Source organism: Diadema antillarum, unplaced genomic scaffold, assembly GCF_040938485.1.
Source record: "Diadema antillarum isolate AM-2024a unplaced genomic scaffold, OU_Dant_1.0 seq00001265_RagTag, whole genome shotgun sequence".
NCBI lineage: Eukaryota > Metazoa > Echinodermata > Echinoidea > Diadematoida > Diadematidae > Diadema > Diadema antillarum.
The window spans coordinates 1,016,194-1,032,503 of NW_027272047.1; the positions used below are offsets into that span (position 1 = coordinate 1,016,194).

At 37.8% G+C, this 16,310-nt stretch overlaps 1 protein-coding gene across 1 annotated transcript in view; it reads left to right on the plus strand.

Moving 5' to 3' along the window:
• Nucleotides 1–16,310, plus strand: part of LOC139745434 (uncharacterized) — an 87,161-nt gene that overhangs the window by 36,589 nt on the left and 34,262 nt on the right. Inside the window, exon 2 of the mRNA XM_071655823.1 lies at nt 5,576–5,677. The gene's annotated coding sequence lies outside the window, so the exon portion shown is untranslated. The remainder of the gene's footprint in view (nt 1–5,575; nt 5,678–16,310) is intronic.

Consider the following 16,310-nt stretch of genomic DNA (forward strand, 5'->3'; position numbering starts at 1 on the left):
AACTACGACACTCCAACCATTTGGAGGGCTCTTTTTCACCCCTGTTCTCCGCGATGACCGATCGCCTCTCCAGAGTGTTTGGTTGGAAGACAATTGCGCGCAGGTTGTTGAACATCGGCAAACATATAGCGGCCACGTGTGAAGTGAGACGCACTCCTGCACAGCATCCCCTTTTGTTTGATGGTCAGGACGGTCAGGTTGAATAAGGAGAACCTTCGTCAGCTGAGCTGAAAGGATTGGACGCATTAACATTGCCATATTTGGAAGAATAACGAGAGGAAGGAATGGGAGAGGGAAGAACGAAGATGAGAGAAAGAGCATGGAGAAGGAAGAATACAATAAAAACATGAATGAATGAATGAATGAATGAGTGAATGAATGAATGAATGAATGAATGAATGAATGAATGAATGAATGAATGAATGAATGAATGAATAAATGAATGAATGAATACGAAATAGGGGATGGGGAAAAAATCAAGATGACTGAAGGAATATAGAAAACAAGATTCAGGAAGAGAGCCAAGGGAAAAGAAAGAGGAGAAGACGGAAACGTAAGGAGGAGGAGAAGAAGAAGCAATTATCTAAATGCGTACTTGTCACTACTTGCGTGGATTGATATCCTATGATATCAAATACAGTAAAACCTGCCTTATCAACCACCTGTCTATATAGCGGCCACCAGCTGTATAATTATGATCACTATAACCCCCCCCCCCCCCCAGCCCCAGAGAAAAACAATGTCAAAGACCCTGCCAATAGGGACCACCTGTCTTTAACGGCCACTCTTTTCCGTCTTCCTTTGGTGGCCGCTATAGACAGGTTTGACTGTACGTGATTCAATAGCCTTGCTGATGTCTGTTCAACACAATGAAAAACCAAACGATCCACATCCTCCATAGCTGGTGTCCGTTGGGAATTTACTCAAAGCAAAGGAGATATCATTATCTTGGTGGCTTTTTTTTTTTTGGCAATGAATTCCAAATATTTTGGTACATTGTCCTAAATATCAAATAACACTTTCCAAGTGTGTAGACGTTGTAGACACGATAGCCCAGTTTTGTTTATTATTTGACTATTTTTGTTTTGTTGTTCTTTTTTTTTTGTCGGAGGGCGGAGCGGGGAGAGGTTATTCAATATCGTCTTGCATATTGTATCTATATACCGCAATACATTCATAATCCTGTCAATTATTCTTTCGAAGAGATATGTCACAGCTTTCCTAGCCCTCTTACTGTCAACACTTCCAGATATACAGTATTCATGAATATCATATAGTCGTGTCGTTCCAGTTTCTAAATATATCCGCGATGTTGCGCCTGAAAATGTTCAGAGCCTTTTACGGAAAAAAAAAAGATGTTTGCATTACGGTGAGAAGAGAACGGAATGGGAAGGAGGGGTGACATAGTCAACTAGGTCTCAACTCCCTAAAGTATCACTGAGTCTAAATCATGCATGGCGCCGCTCGCAGGAATCCTCGACACAGACTATCGCGAGATTGAAGGGGGGGGGGGGTAATTATAACCTCCAAATGATGCCCACTTTTGTACATGAAGTACCAAAGATTGTCATGAGAGTCTCCCTTTCATTTTATTTATTTACATAAAATACACACGTGATTTACTATCTCCTTTTTACCTTTGTAATAATTACCTGTTTGAGGGAAAGGTGTGATTGTAATTTTTCGACCCTTCATTTCTTTTTCACTTATAGATTGCTGTTCTCAACTTAATACGACTTTGCCAGCATTGGTTGTAAACATCTCGCAAATATTTTTCACCACTATCTATTCTCGATAACACCTTCACGTTAAACACGAACTGAAAATGCTCTGAGAGCAGAAAGGTTATTTTTCTGAGTTTCTGTTAGTCTTGTATTTTACTTCTTCCTTTGTTTCTCAGTTAGAAACAAGTTTAAGTCCAAAAAACACATCATTAAGCACGATTTACCAAACGTGCAAAACGATATCTGAATAAACTTATATCCACATAATTATACACAAATACACACATACACACACACACACACATACACACACACACACACACAAACGCACACAATATACCCACATACATGATTATGTTCATACATACAACCATACACACATACTTAAATGCATACAGAGGTCTACATACATACATACAGATCGACAGACATACGTACATGAGCAGTTTGTTAGTGTTCTTATCTATATCTATGTATATATGCTAGTACATAATTATTATGATATTATGCCCATCTGATGTAAAAAATGACTTACTTCTCCTCAGAGGGAATTTGAACTTTCTCTGTTTATGACAATCAACCTTTCTCTTGGGTCTCTTTCTGGAGTCATTATATACATCTGACAGGTCTTCGGCGTTAAATATATACAATGATTCTTGTGCTTTTACCTCTGAACAAAATGGAGTTAGTTTTCTGAGTTCAAACTCCGATCAATCTCTCATAATTCTTCACCCCCGACCCCGAAAAAAAAGAAAAAAAAATCATCACAGTCATGTTAAAAAGACATTATCATGTCTTTGTCCTATTGTCTCCGGGACATTGACATTGACGGCGGGTATAAAGATGCCGCCCACATGCGTTCATGCACGAGTACATGATTTTCGTTCACACTATTCTTAGGCGCTCCAATGGAATTCGTTTTGAATGTCTGCCAAGAGGCATTACTTAAGATGCGTGACAACCAATCACTGCTACTGAATAACTTTCCGGGGGACGGATGGCAGAATAAAACTGTGCTGTAATAATTATTGTTGTTATGAAATTTTAAAGGAAAAAAAAAAGTGATGTTCCATTGAAATGTACTTGGGACTTACCTTAATAACAAGGCGCAATCAGGACAACTAAATTTCTAACATGATAGAGATTATTTTCTAGTGCCGACTTCTCTGATTCAAAAACGAGATGAGAAAAAAAAGATAAGTATTGAACAAAACAAGATGTATCATGTTTGTTATCATCATGACGGAAGATATATAAAAAGACACCACAAAATAAAAAAGACTGCATTAGGTATAAATGCATAGAATGCACTATGTTTACTGACAAGTGTGATTTAAGTGATGCAGTGTGCCTCGAACCGATATGAGACAAATTGGAAAAGCATGACCGGCTGCTCTGACGTTTGTTGAATTATGAAAATTGATTCTCTCTCCAACGAGTTGCTCTTAGTTCGTCATAGACGATAATGTCAAAATGTGTTACAATAACAAATCATTTCTGACCTTTCGGAAATGTTTGATCCCTGGAAGGTCAAACGTTTTTACGACGAGTTTCCGTTGATGTGATCGATACATAGTGACGTCATGCCACACATTACGTAACGCATAAACTGTGATTTTTCTTTTTCTGTCCGCGCCGCAAGTATATCGTCTAAACAGTTCAATAAGTTGTTAACCTGCGATTAGCGAAAGCGGACTTACGCACAGCGAGATCGGCTTGGGGGAAGGCGCTTTCATGTCCGCTCAGTGACGTCATCATATACAGATTAAATGAAGCAAGCAGCGAATCATCTGGACAGAAAACGAACCGAAAGAAGCACGTGAATTATTGATATTCTGTTCACCTTGCTGACAGACGGATTTGCCCCAAAATCTCCGCACAACTCGTATCATTAAAGGGGGACAGTTTATTCCATTCTCCTGGTTTATGTAGGCCCTACATTCAGTTTTAAAGAAAGAGTAGAGAAATTATGTGAAATGTCAGTTTTTAAAGGTGCATTCTACAAATCAAAAACCTGCAGAAAAAAAAAGAGAATATTTTGGCTATATTCTTTGTGTCGAAACATTCCATTTCCGTTAAAGATTTGAAATAGTTTGATAAGAAGTGACTATTGGTGTAGGCACAAATGTTGGTCAATAAAGATATAACTCCCTTGGGACGTTGCCTCGGGATGACTATTGCCAGACAGCTTGTCTGGGATAGAACATCAGCACGCCACTGGCAGACTCCTTCTGAGATGGTTCCAAGAAGATTATTGCACTCATTCCACGACTAATTAGGTGCTTGTCTATTTTTAAGGCCAAATTGTCGTCCATGACTGTTTCATTCCTTTTGTTTCTTGACCGATAATAGTTACCGTGACATTTCCAGAAAAAAATATTAGTTGCAGAGTTTAATGTCATTAACACAGTTATCTCGAGTGAACAACTAGTAGGTATTTCATGAGTTTTTCTTGGTATAATTTTCTTTGTTTAGTTTCTTTGTATTTCAAAGTGCAGGTAACTTTCTTTGTGGAGAGGTGGGGGTGTTGTAAGTACTGGATGGAGTTTCACGGTTTCCGGGCCCATGAGTTTCAATGTTCACCTCCCCCACTGCTACATATGCACGATTACGTAATGTAATGATCTTTACATGCAGCCACTACGACAGGAATTCATTAATGTTGACATTATGACCATCTTAAAGGCACAACCCTGACCAGAGCGTGGGTAATTGTGACTAAAAACGAAAATGCATGCATGTGGAGGCAATAATCGTCTAAAACTGTTATATTCGTGCAGTGATGGCATAAAACAAGAAAATGCCAGAACAGTGGCGTATGAAATTCTATTGCTAGCTGACAACAAGCGTATCGACCACTATTACCGTAACAGTACACCCGAGTTATTCAATAGCATTCGTCATTTCAAATCGCAGATTATTAATTTGTGATCTTCCTATCTGCATGCCTGAAACGGACCATCCTGCCAGCCTTTTCATCTAAAAATTCCGCAATACTTCATTAACAGAGTATGCAAGCTTTGCTTGTCCCAACCCTAGAGTTGACGTCTACGTCATACACCACTCTTGATTCCTGAATGATCAACCTATCCCAAAGCAGCGCTTTAAATATCCATAATTGATTGCAGCGACACCGGCACGTAACTGCCCAACAAAATAGCCAGGTCTGTGGTTACAATGCACACCGACTGGCGCAGGTTTCAAGAGAAGTCCATTCCTGCTCGATTTCCGAACAGTCGCCGTTGGTATTTAGACAAAAGAAAAGCGTGATCATATCATACTTTTTCTTTCGTTCGTCAAGTTTGGTGAAACGACCATATTTTGCTCGTGCTTGCCGGTGTGGTGCCTAGCGGAATATCGACAGACACCATTGTTATCCAAGTTTGTGTTTGTTTCGCTTGGCGGTGTTGCTCTGCCGTGCCCACAGTTTGTGAACAATAACCGTAGGAATGTAGATGATTAATGAGAATAAAGCGTGCATGCCACCAGCACCGCCGGTAGTACACAGAATCATTGTGGTGTGACTACGTCACAATACGGAGGGTGAACTCGCTCAATGGGAACTTTGCCCACTGATTCTAAACTTGCATTTCGCCAGGTTCCCGTCACTCGAACAGTGCGCCGTTCTTTAAACCTCCCCTCGATTTTCTAACTTCACGACGCGCGTCTTTCACGGACTTTACATCCAAGTTAGGCTTCCAGCGGTCTTTCCTCAACGTCCAAACCATTGCATCTCATTCTTTTCGGACGCTTCTGACCATTTCTCACTGACTTTGCGGTGTTCTTGAGACGAACAAGTCCCTCACCATCGATTTGAATTGGTTCTCTTTTTTCCCCCAACCTTCCCGTAGTTCCTCATCGGATAGTTCACTGCCGCGAAGGACTAGTCAGTTACCGGGAGAGTTTGGCGACGCAGGACGCATACTTCAGCTCCGAAGCTCCGATATATTAAGGTGAGTTTTGATTTGATTTTACAGAATACGGCATTATGTGGTATAATATAATTATGATTATTACGCATTACAGTTAACGATATGATATAATATGATATGATATGATATGATATGATATGATATGATATGATATGATATGATGGATATGATAATGATATGATATGGTATATGACATAAATTATGTGTGATATGGCATGACCAATCAAAGCGTAATGATAATATGAGACGATATTATGTTGATACAATACGATATGATACGATCCATTTGTGCTTTGATGTGACGTCATCTATTTTGTCGCTGTTTGTTGCTATAGGCTTGATTTGTTTGCATGTGATATGGCTTATTTTGGTTTGTGTTGAAGCTGACTAGCGAACAATGAGGCCATAACGTGTATGGTTCAGTAATCCAGCTGTACCGGCAAAAAAAAAAAAAAAAAAAAAAAAAAAAAAAATCAACTGTTTATCATTCTGCCGAACAGTAACATCAGAGAACAGCGGTAACTTTAATATTCAAAATACCATCCAATCGTTTTGAATATTAAAGAACGAGCAACTCTTAATATAATACAATTGTAGCATTCTTTAAAGTACAAAGGGCACGGTCGATCTGTAATGAGAGAGCGAATAGAGCGTCCGTTTCCTTTCTTCGACGTCCTGAAAAATAAAGATGGCCAATGAGAGAAATCGATTTTGGTCCTAATTACTAATCTTTAGCATCGACGCGTTTACACATACGAGTTACAAAAACTCGTACGACCATGTTTGGTTTTGCATACGTATATGCCCTTGCTGATTGACGGTGCACACGAAGTCGTTAAATCCGCTCTATAACAGGTCATCAATCTGTGTTCCCACTGAGATGACGTGTGCATTAATTGATTTAACGACTCATTAACACGTTAGGATCTATTTCACCTCCACGGGCCATGTGAATGTGTGCTTGTGTGTTTGATGTGTGTGAGTGTGTGTGTGTTTTATGCTGTTATCGTTGTTGTTTCCAGTCGATTTATGCTTATTTGGGACGGACGGCAAAGACAAAAATAAGCAAATTAGTTTCCCTGGACTTCCGTTCTACATTGCGTTGTAGGAGTCCGTCTTAAAACTTGCTAAACTTTGTTTAAGGAGTTTTTCTTCTGCAAGAATGCAAATTATTTGACCCATTAGGAATATGCAATGATAATTAGTTTACTCGTTTCCGATTTGTTTTTCAAATTTGTCAACACCGAGTGAAGTTATATAAAAAGTGTATAATAGTCGAACGTACACGCGTATCTCCTATATATGGAAAATCAAGTAATACCCCCCTCCACTAAAACATCGATCGTATGCGAGGTAATAGTGCATCAAATGCCAGTGATTTTTTCCCCCTTACCTTATAATGTAGAAACCATATTTTTGAATAAAGTTATCTTGGACAGATTTGTTGAAAAATTAAAATCAAACAACGGAAACTCGTTTTAGTATACCATTCGCCAGCAACCATTGTGTGGGGAGGGGATGGGGTGGACTGATTTGTTTCACCATGGCGTAAAGATAGAATAAATACCTATAGAAAAAAAAAGTGGAAACGGGCAAACAAGTAAGGTAAAGATGATTTCGATTCAAACGCCATTTTTGAAGTGAGGCGTGTCTATTCCACTGCAAACCGGATGTCATTGGATGTGAAACCTCATTGATGTGTTCTTTCTCTGGCTACTGTTCTATAATGTAGCTATGATTATGATTTTCCGCAGCATATATCTCAATGGAGATATGTACAACATTTTGACGCACTATACTGTTTCGATGATTCGATGTATCCTATCATAGAAGATTGGTAGCACCGACTGTAGAGTAAATAACATTTTTGACTTTCAGACGAAGCACTCGTGTTCGATTTCTATCCCTTTTGACCCAGGTCGGTGATTAAGACACAGACGGTAGGACCCGGGTTCGATTCCCCAGTCTAACTGAGCAATGTTGTGTGTAGTCATACCGACCCCTCTAGTAATAGGCAAAAATGTCACTTTGAAAGGACATAAAATGGATATCCCGTGTGTGAGTGAGTCACAACTCACGCACGTAAAAGATCGCGCTTTATCCATTCTTCTTCGCAAACAGCAGGGTGCATGACCCAGTGAAGTGGGTCCCACCTCACATCCATCTAGACCTCAGGGAAGACCAGCTATTGCGGCTGAATATACCATCTTCTCAGATTGAAATGAATGAATGAAACAAACAAACAAACAAACAAACAAACAAACAAACAAACAAAAGGCTGCCAAAAGGGTCACCTGGCAAAGATAGAGTAATACTAAGGGTAGAACCCATTTGACGTTCAGTGTTCTAACTGAAAAGCAACTCTGTATGGGTGTAGAAAATGATCATCATATCATGCAGCAAATTATTTTTAAGGCTCCAGTTTCAAAGAGACAAGAATAGAAAGTGGTGGTAAGATTGCAATCAGTAATAAATCACCATTGCTCTACTAAACTACATTTATAACGAATAGAAAAAAAAATCCATCCCATATTTAACTCTTTATATGCCATGCTGGAATCCCCCTGTGTGCCACATTATTCTGAGACACCAATGTAGTCATGCTTTGAGAAAACATTCTGTTTTTCAAATCTGTGTAGCTTTTATAAATTTCTGCTGAATTTGACATGCAGAGAGCATAGTCGTAGAGGAAATGCCAAGTTTTGCTTTGATGTAAATTATATGACAAATCTCCTAAGATTATTTTTCTTCCAAATGCCCAGTAGATACATTACTGGAAAGGCATGACTTTTGCACACAAAACGGTGACAGAAACTTTAAATTTACACGCAAATCCAGTAGGGAACACCGCCTTCTACTCAATACAACGCAAAAGAATCAGAATCGCATTGATCGTATAAGACGGGTGGCGCAAAGGGAAATAGACAAAGGAACTGCCCGCAGTGAAATACATTTTTGAACAAATGCTTTTGTCAAAACTCAAAAAAGATCATTGGGGACGAAACGCACCCTGTCAATTTACACTATGTGTACAATCGCTCCGGAATCAGACTGCGCGTGCCTCGCACCAATCGTACTCGTTTTCGCCTGACAGTCATTCATGCCAAATTCCATACACATGTTTAATCGCCATGCCATCAGGGAATCAAAAAAAAAAAAAAAAAACTGTCCAAGAATGAATAGGTGAGGTTCGTTCGTTTGTTTGTTGTGCTGTGTTGTGACGGTTGTTATTATTGTGTTTTATGTTTAAGTGATATGTCAACAGAGAATTTTATGTTTATGAATGAATAATTGATGTTTGTTTGTTTGTTGTATTGTGTTGTAACCGTAACGTTGTAATTGTAATGTATTATGTTTTGATTAAAATATTATAAATATTATGTTAATTTATATATATAGAGAAGATAATGTATACGAAGATTAATGATTAGTCGTAAAAGAAGGAAAATAATGCAGAAGACAAAAGACAAAAATGTCGATTAGAAACAGAAGATTTGTTTGAATATTATTTTCTTTTTTATAAATGTCATGATTATGGAATTAATTTATACCCTTGATCAAAATGAGATATATGTAATATGTATTATGAATGTAACGGTTATCATTTTTATTTTCTGCAACAATCTTTGCAGAACATTTTGTCTCATGTTATCTGTAATTTGTCACGCATAAAATATATTCTTTGAACAGCACTATCTGTTTGTATCTCTTGTATGTAACGCTGGTGGAAGAAACTTTTCCACATTCGCACGGCGGACAATAAAACATTCATTTCAATTCAATTCAATTCAATTCAATCAATTCAGTTCAATTCAATTCAATTCAATTCAGTTCAATTCAATTCAATTCAATTCAATTCATTGTTACGACCACTTTCTTCACTTTGGTTTTGGATATCTCAGCCATTTCAAAACCAATTGCCATTGAATAAACTCTGAATTCCTCTTAGAATCGTATGTTCTGTAATATTTCATTCAAGTGGTTTCTAATTTTCTCGCAAAAAATCTTAACCTGAATCACGATCTCAAACAAAACTGTACCATCCCTTTAACCGTCGATGAGAATAAAATCGTGGTTGTTTTGTAGGTCCTTTTGCACTGTAAATTGCATTGATCACCCGCAGCTGTGTTTGGGGACCTTTAAACTGTTGATTCTTAAACAACATATCAAAGTTAGTATTAATATACCAGCGGCATATCAACCGCAACTATATCAATGTCTTTGAGATAAAGAATGAATTGTTTTTTTTCAAGTTCGCCGGGTAAATGCCAGTGAACCATGTTCGTACCATTAAGATTGAATGCACCTGCTTTTTTCCTTAACCATATCTTGCTCGTATTCTTCTTAGCTCACCCGTTCTTTATAACTGACTATAGTTTTCTCTGTGGGCTGTCACTGGGAGGCGAAACACAAACGCGTGGGATACGACTTTGAGTAAACGAGAAGAAGAATACAAAGTACATTCCGTAAAATAAGGACAAATATTCTATGAATGGACTACGACCTTGGAACTTATTGTTGCCATTTGCATTTTTGTATTGTAGGTTCTTTGCGATCGAACAAGAGAAGGAGCGGAGAATAGTACAGCAGGCAAACACATGATAAGATCACTGTAGGCCCAATGCGGCTGTGCATGGCGTAAATAAATATGATGACCTGACCCCTATAACATTGTGCATTTGATCAAAATCCAACAAACTGTTCGTTTGTTTTGTTGAGATCGTTACAACTGTGTATACAGGTAGAACACAGTGATATTGTTTAGCTTAGTGTGCGTGGTTGGAAGTACGAGTGTTTTTTTTTCTTGTATGATGTGCGCTGATGATGAAGGGATATACGCATTACGTGCCAAGGTCATGAAGGGTTAGACGTTTAAAGATTGTCCGTGCTTGTGATCGGAACTGCATTTTTCAATGTTCTTCAAAAAAAAACCGCCCATAAAATTACATCGTTAAGAAAAGCATGTAAGAAGCCATACGAAGTTTGCCTTCTTTCTGAAGGATATCTCTAGTCTTCCGGATCTCGATCAAGAGAAACACATCACTGCCTTGTTTCACAATTAAATTATCATTTTTGTCACAGAACAATAACAAGGTTATGAGACTATGCATGACTTAATAGTAGGATGACCCGACCCCTTTAACATTGTGCACTTGATCAAAATCCAGCAAATTTTTTACTTGTTTGGTTGAGATCGTTACTGTGCGTGTTTAGAAGTATGATTCCTCTTTTCGTTACATACTGAGGTCATGAAGGTGCATATTGTGGGTGCCTGTGGTCGGAAATGCATTTTTCAATGTTTTTCAAAATAATCCGCCTATGAAAGTGCATTGTTAAGAAAAGAATGTTACAAACCACAGCGAGTTTTTCTTTTTTCTGAAGGATATCTCTAGTCTTCCGGATCTCGATCAAGAGCCACATCGCTGCATTTTTTCACTATTAAAGAAGCTATTTCTGTCATAGAGCAATAACAAGGTTGTTTGTGGTCGTAAATGCGTATTTCAATGTTCTTCAAAATTATCCGCCTATGAAATTGTATTGTTAAGAAAAGAATGTAAGAAGGGGTGTGAAGTTTACTTTTTTTGTGAAGGATATCTCTAGTCTTCCGGATCTTGCTCAGGAGAAACACATCACCGCATTGTTTCACCATTAGATTATTATTTTCGTCATAGAACAATAACAAGGTTACCGTGGTAAATCTTTTTTTTTTCATGTGCAAATTAGTGGAGACCAAATGCGGCTGTGCATGATGTAAATAATAAAATGACCCGACCCCTTTAACATTATTCATTCGATCAAAAATCAAATAAACTGTTCGCTTGTTTCGTTGAGATTGTTTGAAGTGTTTATACAGGTTGAACACAGTGATAGCTTAGTGTGCGTGGTTGGAAGTGAAGAGTTTGTTCGCAAAGACCGATGAGTCCATATTTGCCAAATGGAGATATTTGCGATAAAAAGTCAAGAAAAATAAAGAGAATAATAAGAATTTCTTGCTTCTTTTGACCATAACTTCAAAAATGTACCTATATATGTAGTGACCAATATATCATTTAAAAGGTATTATTTTGTACTGTATTACAGAGACCGTACTTCAAAATCTTCAAAAATGGACTTATCGGTTTTTGCGAACAAACTCTGCAAGTATTTGTCTTCATTTTTTTTTTTTTGCGTTACTAATGGGGGGACACGGGCATTAGCAACATGCTAAGGTCATGAAGGTGTTGACATTGTGGGCGCTTGTGGTCGGAATCTTTTTCAATGTTCTTCAAAATAATCCACCCATGAAATAACATTGTTGAGAAAATAATGTTAGAAACCACAGCGAGTTTTTCTCCTTTCCGAAGGATATCTCTAGTCTTCCGGATCTCGCTCACAAGACATATCGCTGCATTGTTTCACAGGTAAAGAAGTTATTTTCGTCAAAAAACAGTAACAAGGTTGTCCGTGGTCGTAAATGCATTTTTCAATGCTTTTCAAAATACCCCCCCCCATGAAATAACATTGTTATGAAAAAGAATGTTACAAACTACAGAGAGTTTTTCTTCTTTATGACGGATATCTTTACTCTTCCGGATTCTGCTCAAGAGAAACAATATTAAAGAATTTATTCTTATCAAAGAATAATAACAAGGTTGTCCGTTGTTTTAAATGCATTTTTCCATATTCTTCAAAACAATCCGCCATTAAATTGCATCGTTAAGAAAAGAATGATAAAAACCATCTGAAGTTTGTCTTCTTTTAGAAGGTTATCTCTAGTCTTCCGGATCTCGCTCACGAGACACATCACTGCATTGCTTCACTATTAAATAAGTTATTTCGTCAAAGAGCAATGACACGGTTACTGCGGTAACTCCTTTTATTTCATTTCCAAATTAGTAGAGATCAAATGCAGCTCTGCATGACGTAAATAAGTACGATGACCCGACCCCCTTAACATTATGCATTCGATCAAAAATTAAATGAACTGTTCCTTTGTTGGGATGAGATCGTTTGAAGTGTTTATACAGGTTGAACATAATGATAGCTTAATGTGCGTGGTTGGAAATATCAGTCTTCTTTTTTTTTCGATAATTATGAGAAGACACGGGCATTAGTAACACGCTAAGGTCATGAAGGTGTTGACATATTGTGGGCGCTGGTGGTCGGAAATTTTTTCAATGTTCTTCAAAATAATCCGCCCATGAAATTGCATTGTTAAGAATAGAATGTTCGAAGCCAACTGAAGTTTAGCTTGTTTTGTGAAGGATATCTCTAGTCTTCCGGATCTCACTCACAGCAAACACATCCCTGCATTGTTTCGCAATTAAATAGGTTGTTTTCGTGATAGAAAAATAACAAGGTTACTGTGGTAACTTTTCGTTTCCATGTGCAAAGTAATGGAGGCCAAATGCGACTACGCATGACGTAAATGATATGATGACCTGACACCTTTAACATGCATTAACAAATTGATCCCAACAAGCTGTTCGTTTGCTTAGATGAGATCGCTGCAACTGTGTACGCAGGTTGAAAAGAGTGATAGCTTAGTGTGCGTGTTTGGAAGTACAAGTGCATGAGTTTTCTTTCTCTTTTTTTTTTTCGCTGACAATGAGGGGATACACATGATACATGCTAAAGGTCATGAATATGTAGACATGATTATTGTCATGATTGTGGGTGCTTGTGGTCGGAAACGCGTTTTTCAATGTTTTTGAAAATAATCCGCCCATGAAATTGCATTGTTTAGAGAAGAATGTTACAAACCACGGGGATTTTTCCTTCTTTATGAAGGATATCTGTAGTCTTCCTGATCTCGCTCACGAGACACATCGCTGCATTGTTTCACAATTAAAAAAGTTGTTATCGTCAACGAACAATAACAAGGTTGTGCGTGGTCTAATGCATTTTTTAATGTTCTTTAAATTAATCCGCCCATTAAATTGCATTGTTGAGAAAAGAATGTTAGAAGACATTTAAAGTTTACCTTCTTTTTGAAGGATATCTCTAGTCTTCCGGATCTCGATCAAGAGCCACGTCAGCTATAGTGCATTGAGGAGCTCTTTTTATCAAAGAACACTAAACCAGGTTACCCTGGAGACATTTTTTGCTATCATTTCCAAGTTAGTGATATAATGTTTATAAACTGAATATATTCTGTTCTCCGTCTGAAAAAAAAGACAAAAAGAGACACGCAGATAGACAATTAGAATGAAGATGTCTATTGGAGTGTTTGCTTTTGCTATTATAGATGTTGTCGTTGTTGTATTGTTTTTATTTTGCTTTGTTTTCCGGGAGCTCTCCAATCTTTCTACCATGGATTCTACTGACATTAGGGAGGGCATGTATGTAATCGATCGAATGGGTTTCCCTTGTCGATTTAACGACAGTAAGACGATGAATGCACTCAAGAAACCAGGGGGTCCCTTACCGCATCTTACTTGAGTCAATCGCTTAAAAAGCCATTGATGTGTCTACAATGAGTTCGTTCCTCTTAATGGGGGAAAATTAGCGAAGATAGCATCTCCTCGTCAGGAGGAGGGGGAGGAGGAGGGGGGGGGGGGGGGGGGGGGGGCGCCGTTTGGGTGTGGTACTGGTTGCACACGGGATGGATGATGAATTGACCCAGGCAGGTGAAATCCGCCACCAGCCACCATGGAAGCACCCGTAATGATTCCAGCGGAAGTTTCGTGTGGTTAATGCTTTAATAGTGTGCAAGACTTGATCTCCCCATGATTCTGTTGTTAATCTTGAGTCCATAGTTTACCTGCTGCCCCTCCCTGCCACCCTCTTTATACGCCACTTCTTCTCTGCAGAAGCAATTTGCACTCGCTTTTGTCCCCTTAACGGATTCCGGAGTGTTTCACGTTAGGAATCTCAGTTCCCAAAACGTGCTGAGTATTCATTCAAGTACTCAGTACCCGTTGACATATTGACAAGTGCAAGGCTGTGGGGGGGGGGGGGGCGCACTTTGACTGATAAAGAGGTAAATAGATAGCTAGATAGGTAGGTAGAAAGCTCTTCATTGCTTGGAAGCAGCCTCTTCAGATATATATATATATATATATATATATATATAATAATAATAATAATAATTATAATAATAATAATAATAATAGTGGCTACTTGCATAGCGCACAGGTCCACTTTTCAGTGCTCATGGCGCTTCAAAATGAAAAGATATCATATATTTACATGCATATACATATTCAAACATTTCAACAAATAAGAAAATGGTAAAAAAAAACCCAAATATATACCAAATAAAGAATACAACATAATATACCAATTAAAAATACAATATTGATCCAATATTAATGACACAGCAATTACAGTCCTCAGTATGAAAGGAACAGATAAGTTTTAAGTTTGGATTTGAATGACTCTGTAGATGACAGTTCCCTTAACTGAAGAGGTAACTGATTCCACAATTTTGGTCCCATAACGGAAAAAGCACGATCACCATACCCATGTTTTACTCTGGGTGTTTGGAGTAAGAATGCATCTGATGATGAACGTAGCCTTCGTGCCGGAATGTATTTCTGAACAGAATTACTTATGTATATTGGGGAAAAAGAATGAACTGAATGATGTACTAATAACAGAATCTTGAAAATAATCCTTTTTTCTACAGGTAACCAATGTAAGGAACGGAGAACTGGTGACATGGAATCAAACTTATTAGTAAAAGTTAACAATCGGGCAGCAGAATTTTGCAACCGTTGAAGTTTTGTGACATCTTTTTTTGAAAGATTACACAACAATGAATTCGAAAAATCCAATCGAGAAGAAATCAAAGCATGAATAAGTATCTCAGCTGCAGATTTAGACAAATGTTTCCTTATGAAATATTTTTGTAATATATATATATATATATATATATATATATATATATATATATATATATTATAGACAGATAGATAGATGATACACAGGTGGATAGATAAATAGATAGATAGACAGGGGGAGAAAGGATGTAAAGATCACTAGTAACTTATTGGCGTGTGGGAGAAGAGCTGCGTTTCACAATATTTCGTCTATGCGTGAATGAGATCCATCTCAAGCTTTTGCTGCCCTATAAACAGTATGTAATCATATTCATAATTTTGATATATTCTTTCTTTACTTACAAACCTATGACACATATGTCTGGATACTCGCCGGAAGCCTTTCTATCATGAAATCACACAGCGCACTACACGTTTTTAGAGCTGAGTTGCGTGACGGGTGTGTGTTAATCCCCATTAGAGTTATTGATTTTGTCCCCGCATCATGAGGTCCTCCTATAGTGCCACGTGATTTGCGTGAATTTAGTATATACGAACAATGTATTCATTTATACTGGAATTGAGAGACGGAAATAGTACTAACAGGAGTATAGGAGAAGACCTATATATCACTTCTGCAGTGTATCTATTTCTCTCCATCTCTTTAAAACATGAAAGAATAGCGTACATTTGTTTACGTTCAATTATACCTAACAACAAGAGTTTCTCAGTTTCAATAAGAACAAACAAAAAGTGATCAACAACTACATTAAAAAAGAATAGATATTAGCATTGTAGAAATGCAACAAAATAAACTACGCATTTTGTTCACGATTCCATGCCTTTCACTTTACCCCCATAAAATAAAATAGGCTAATAGAAACCAATTTCTTAATTTCACAGTCTTAAAA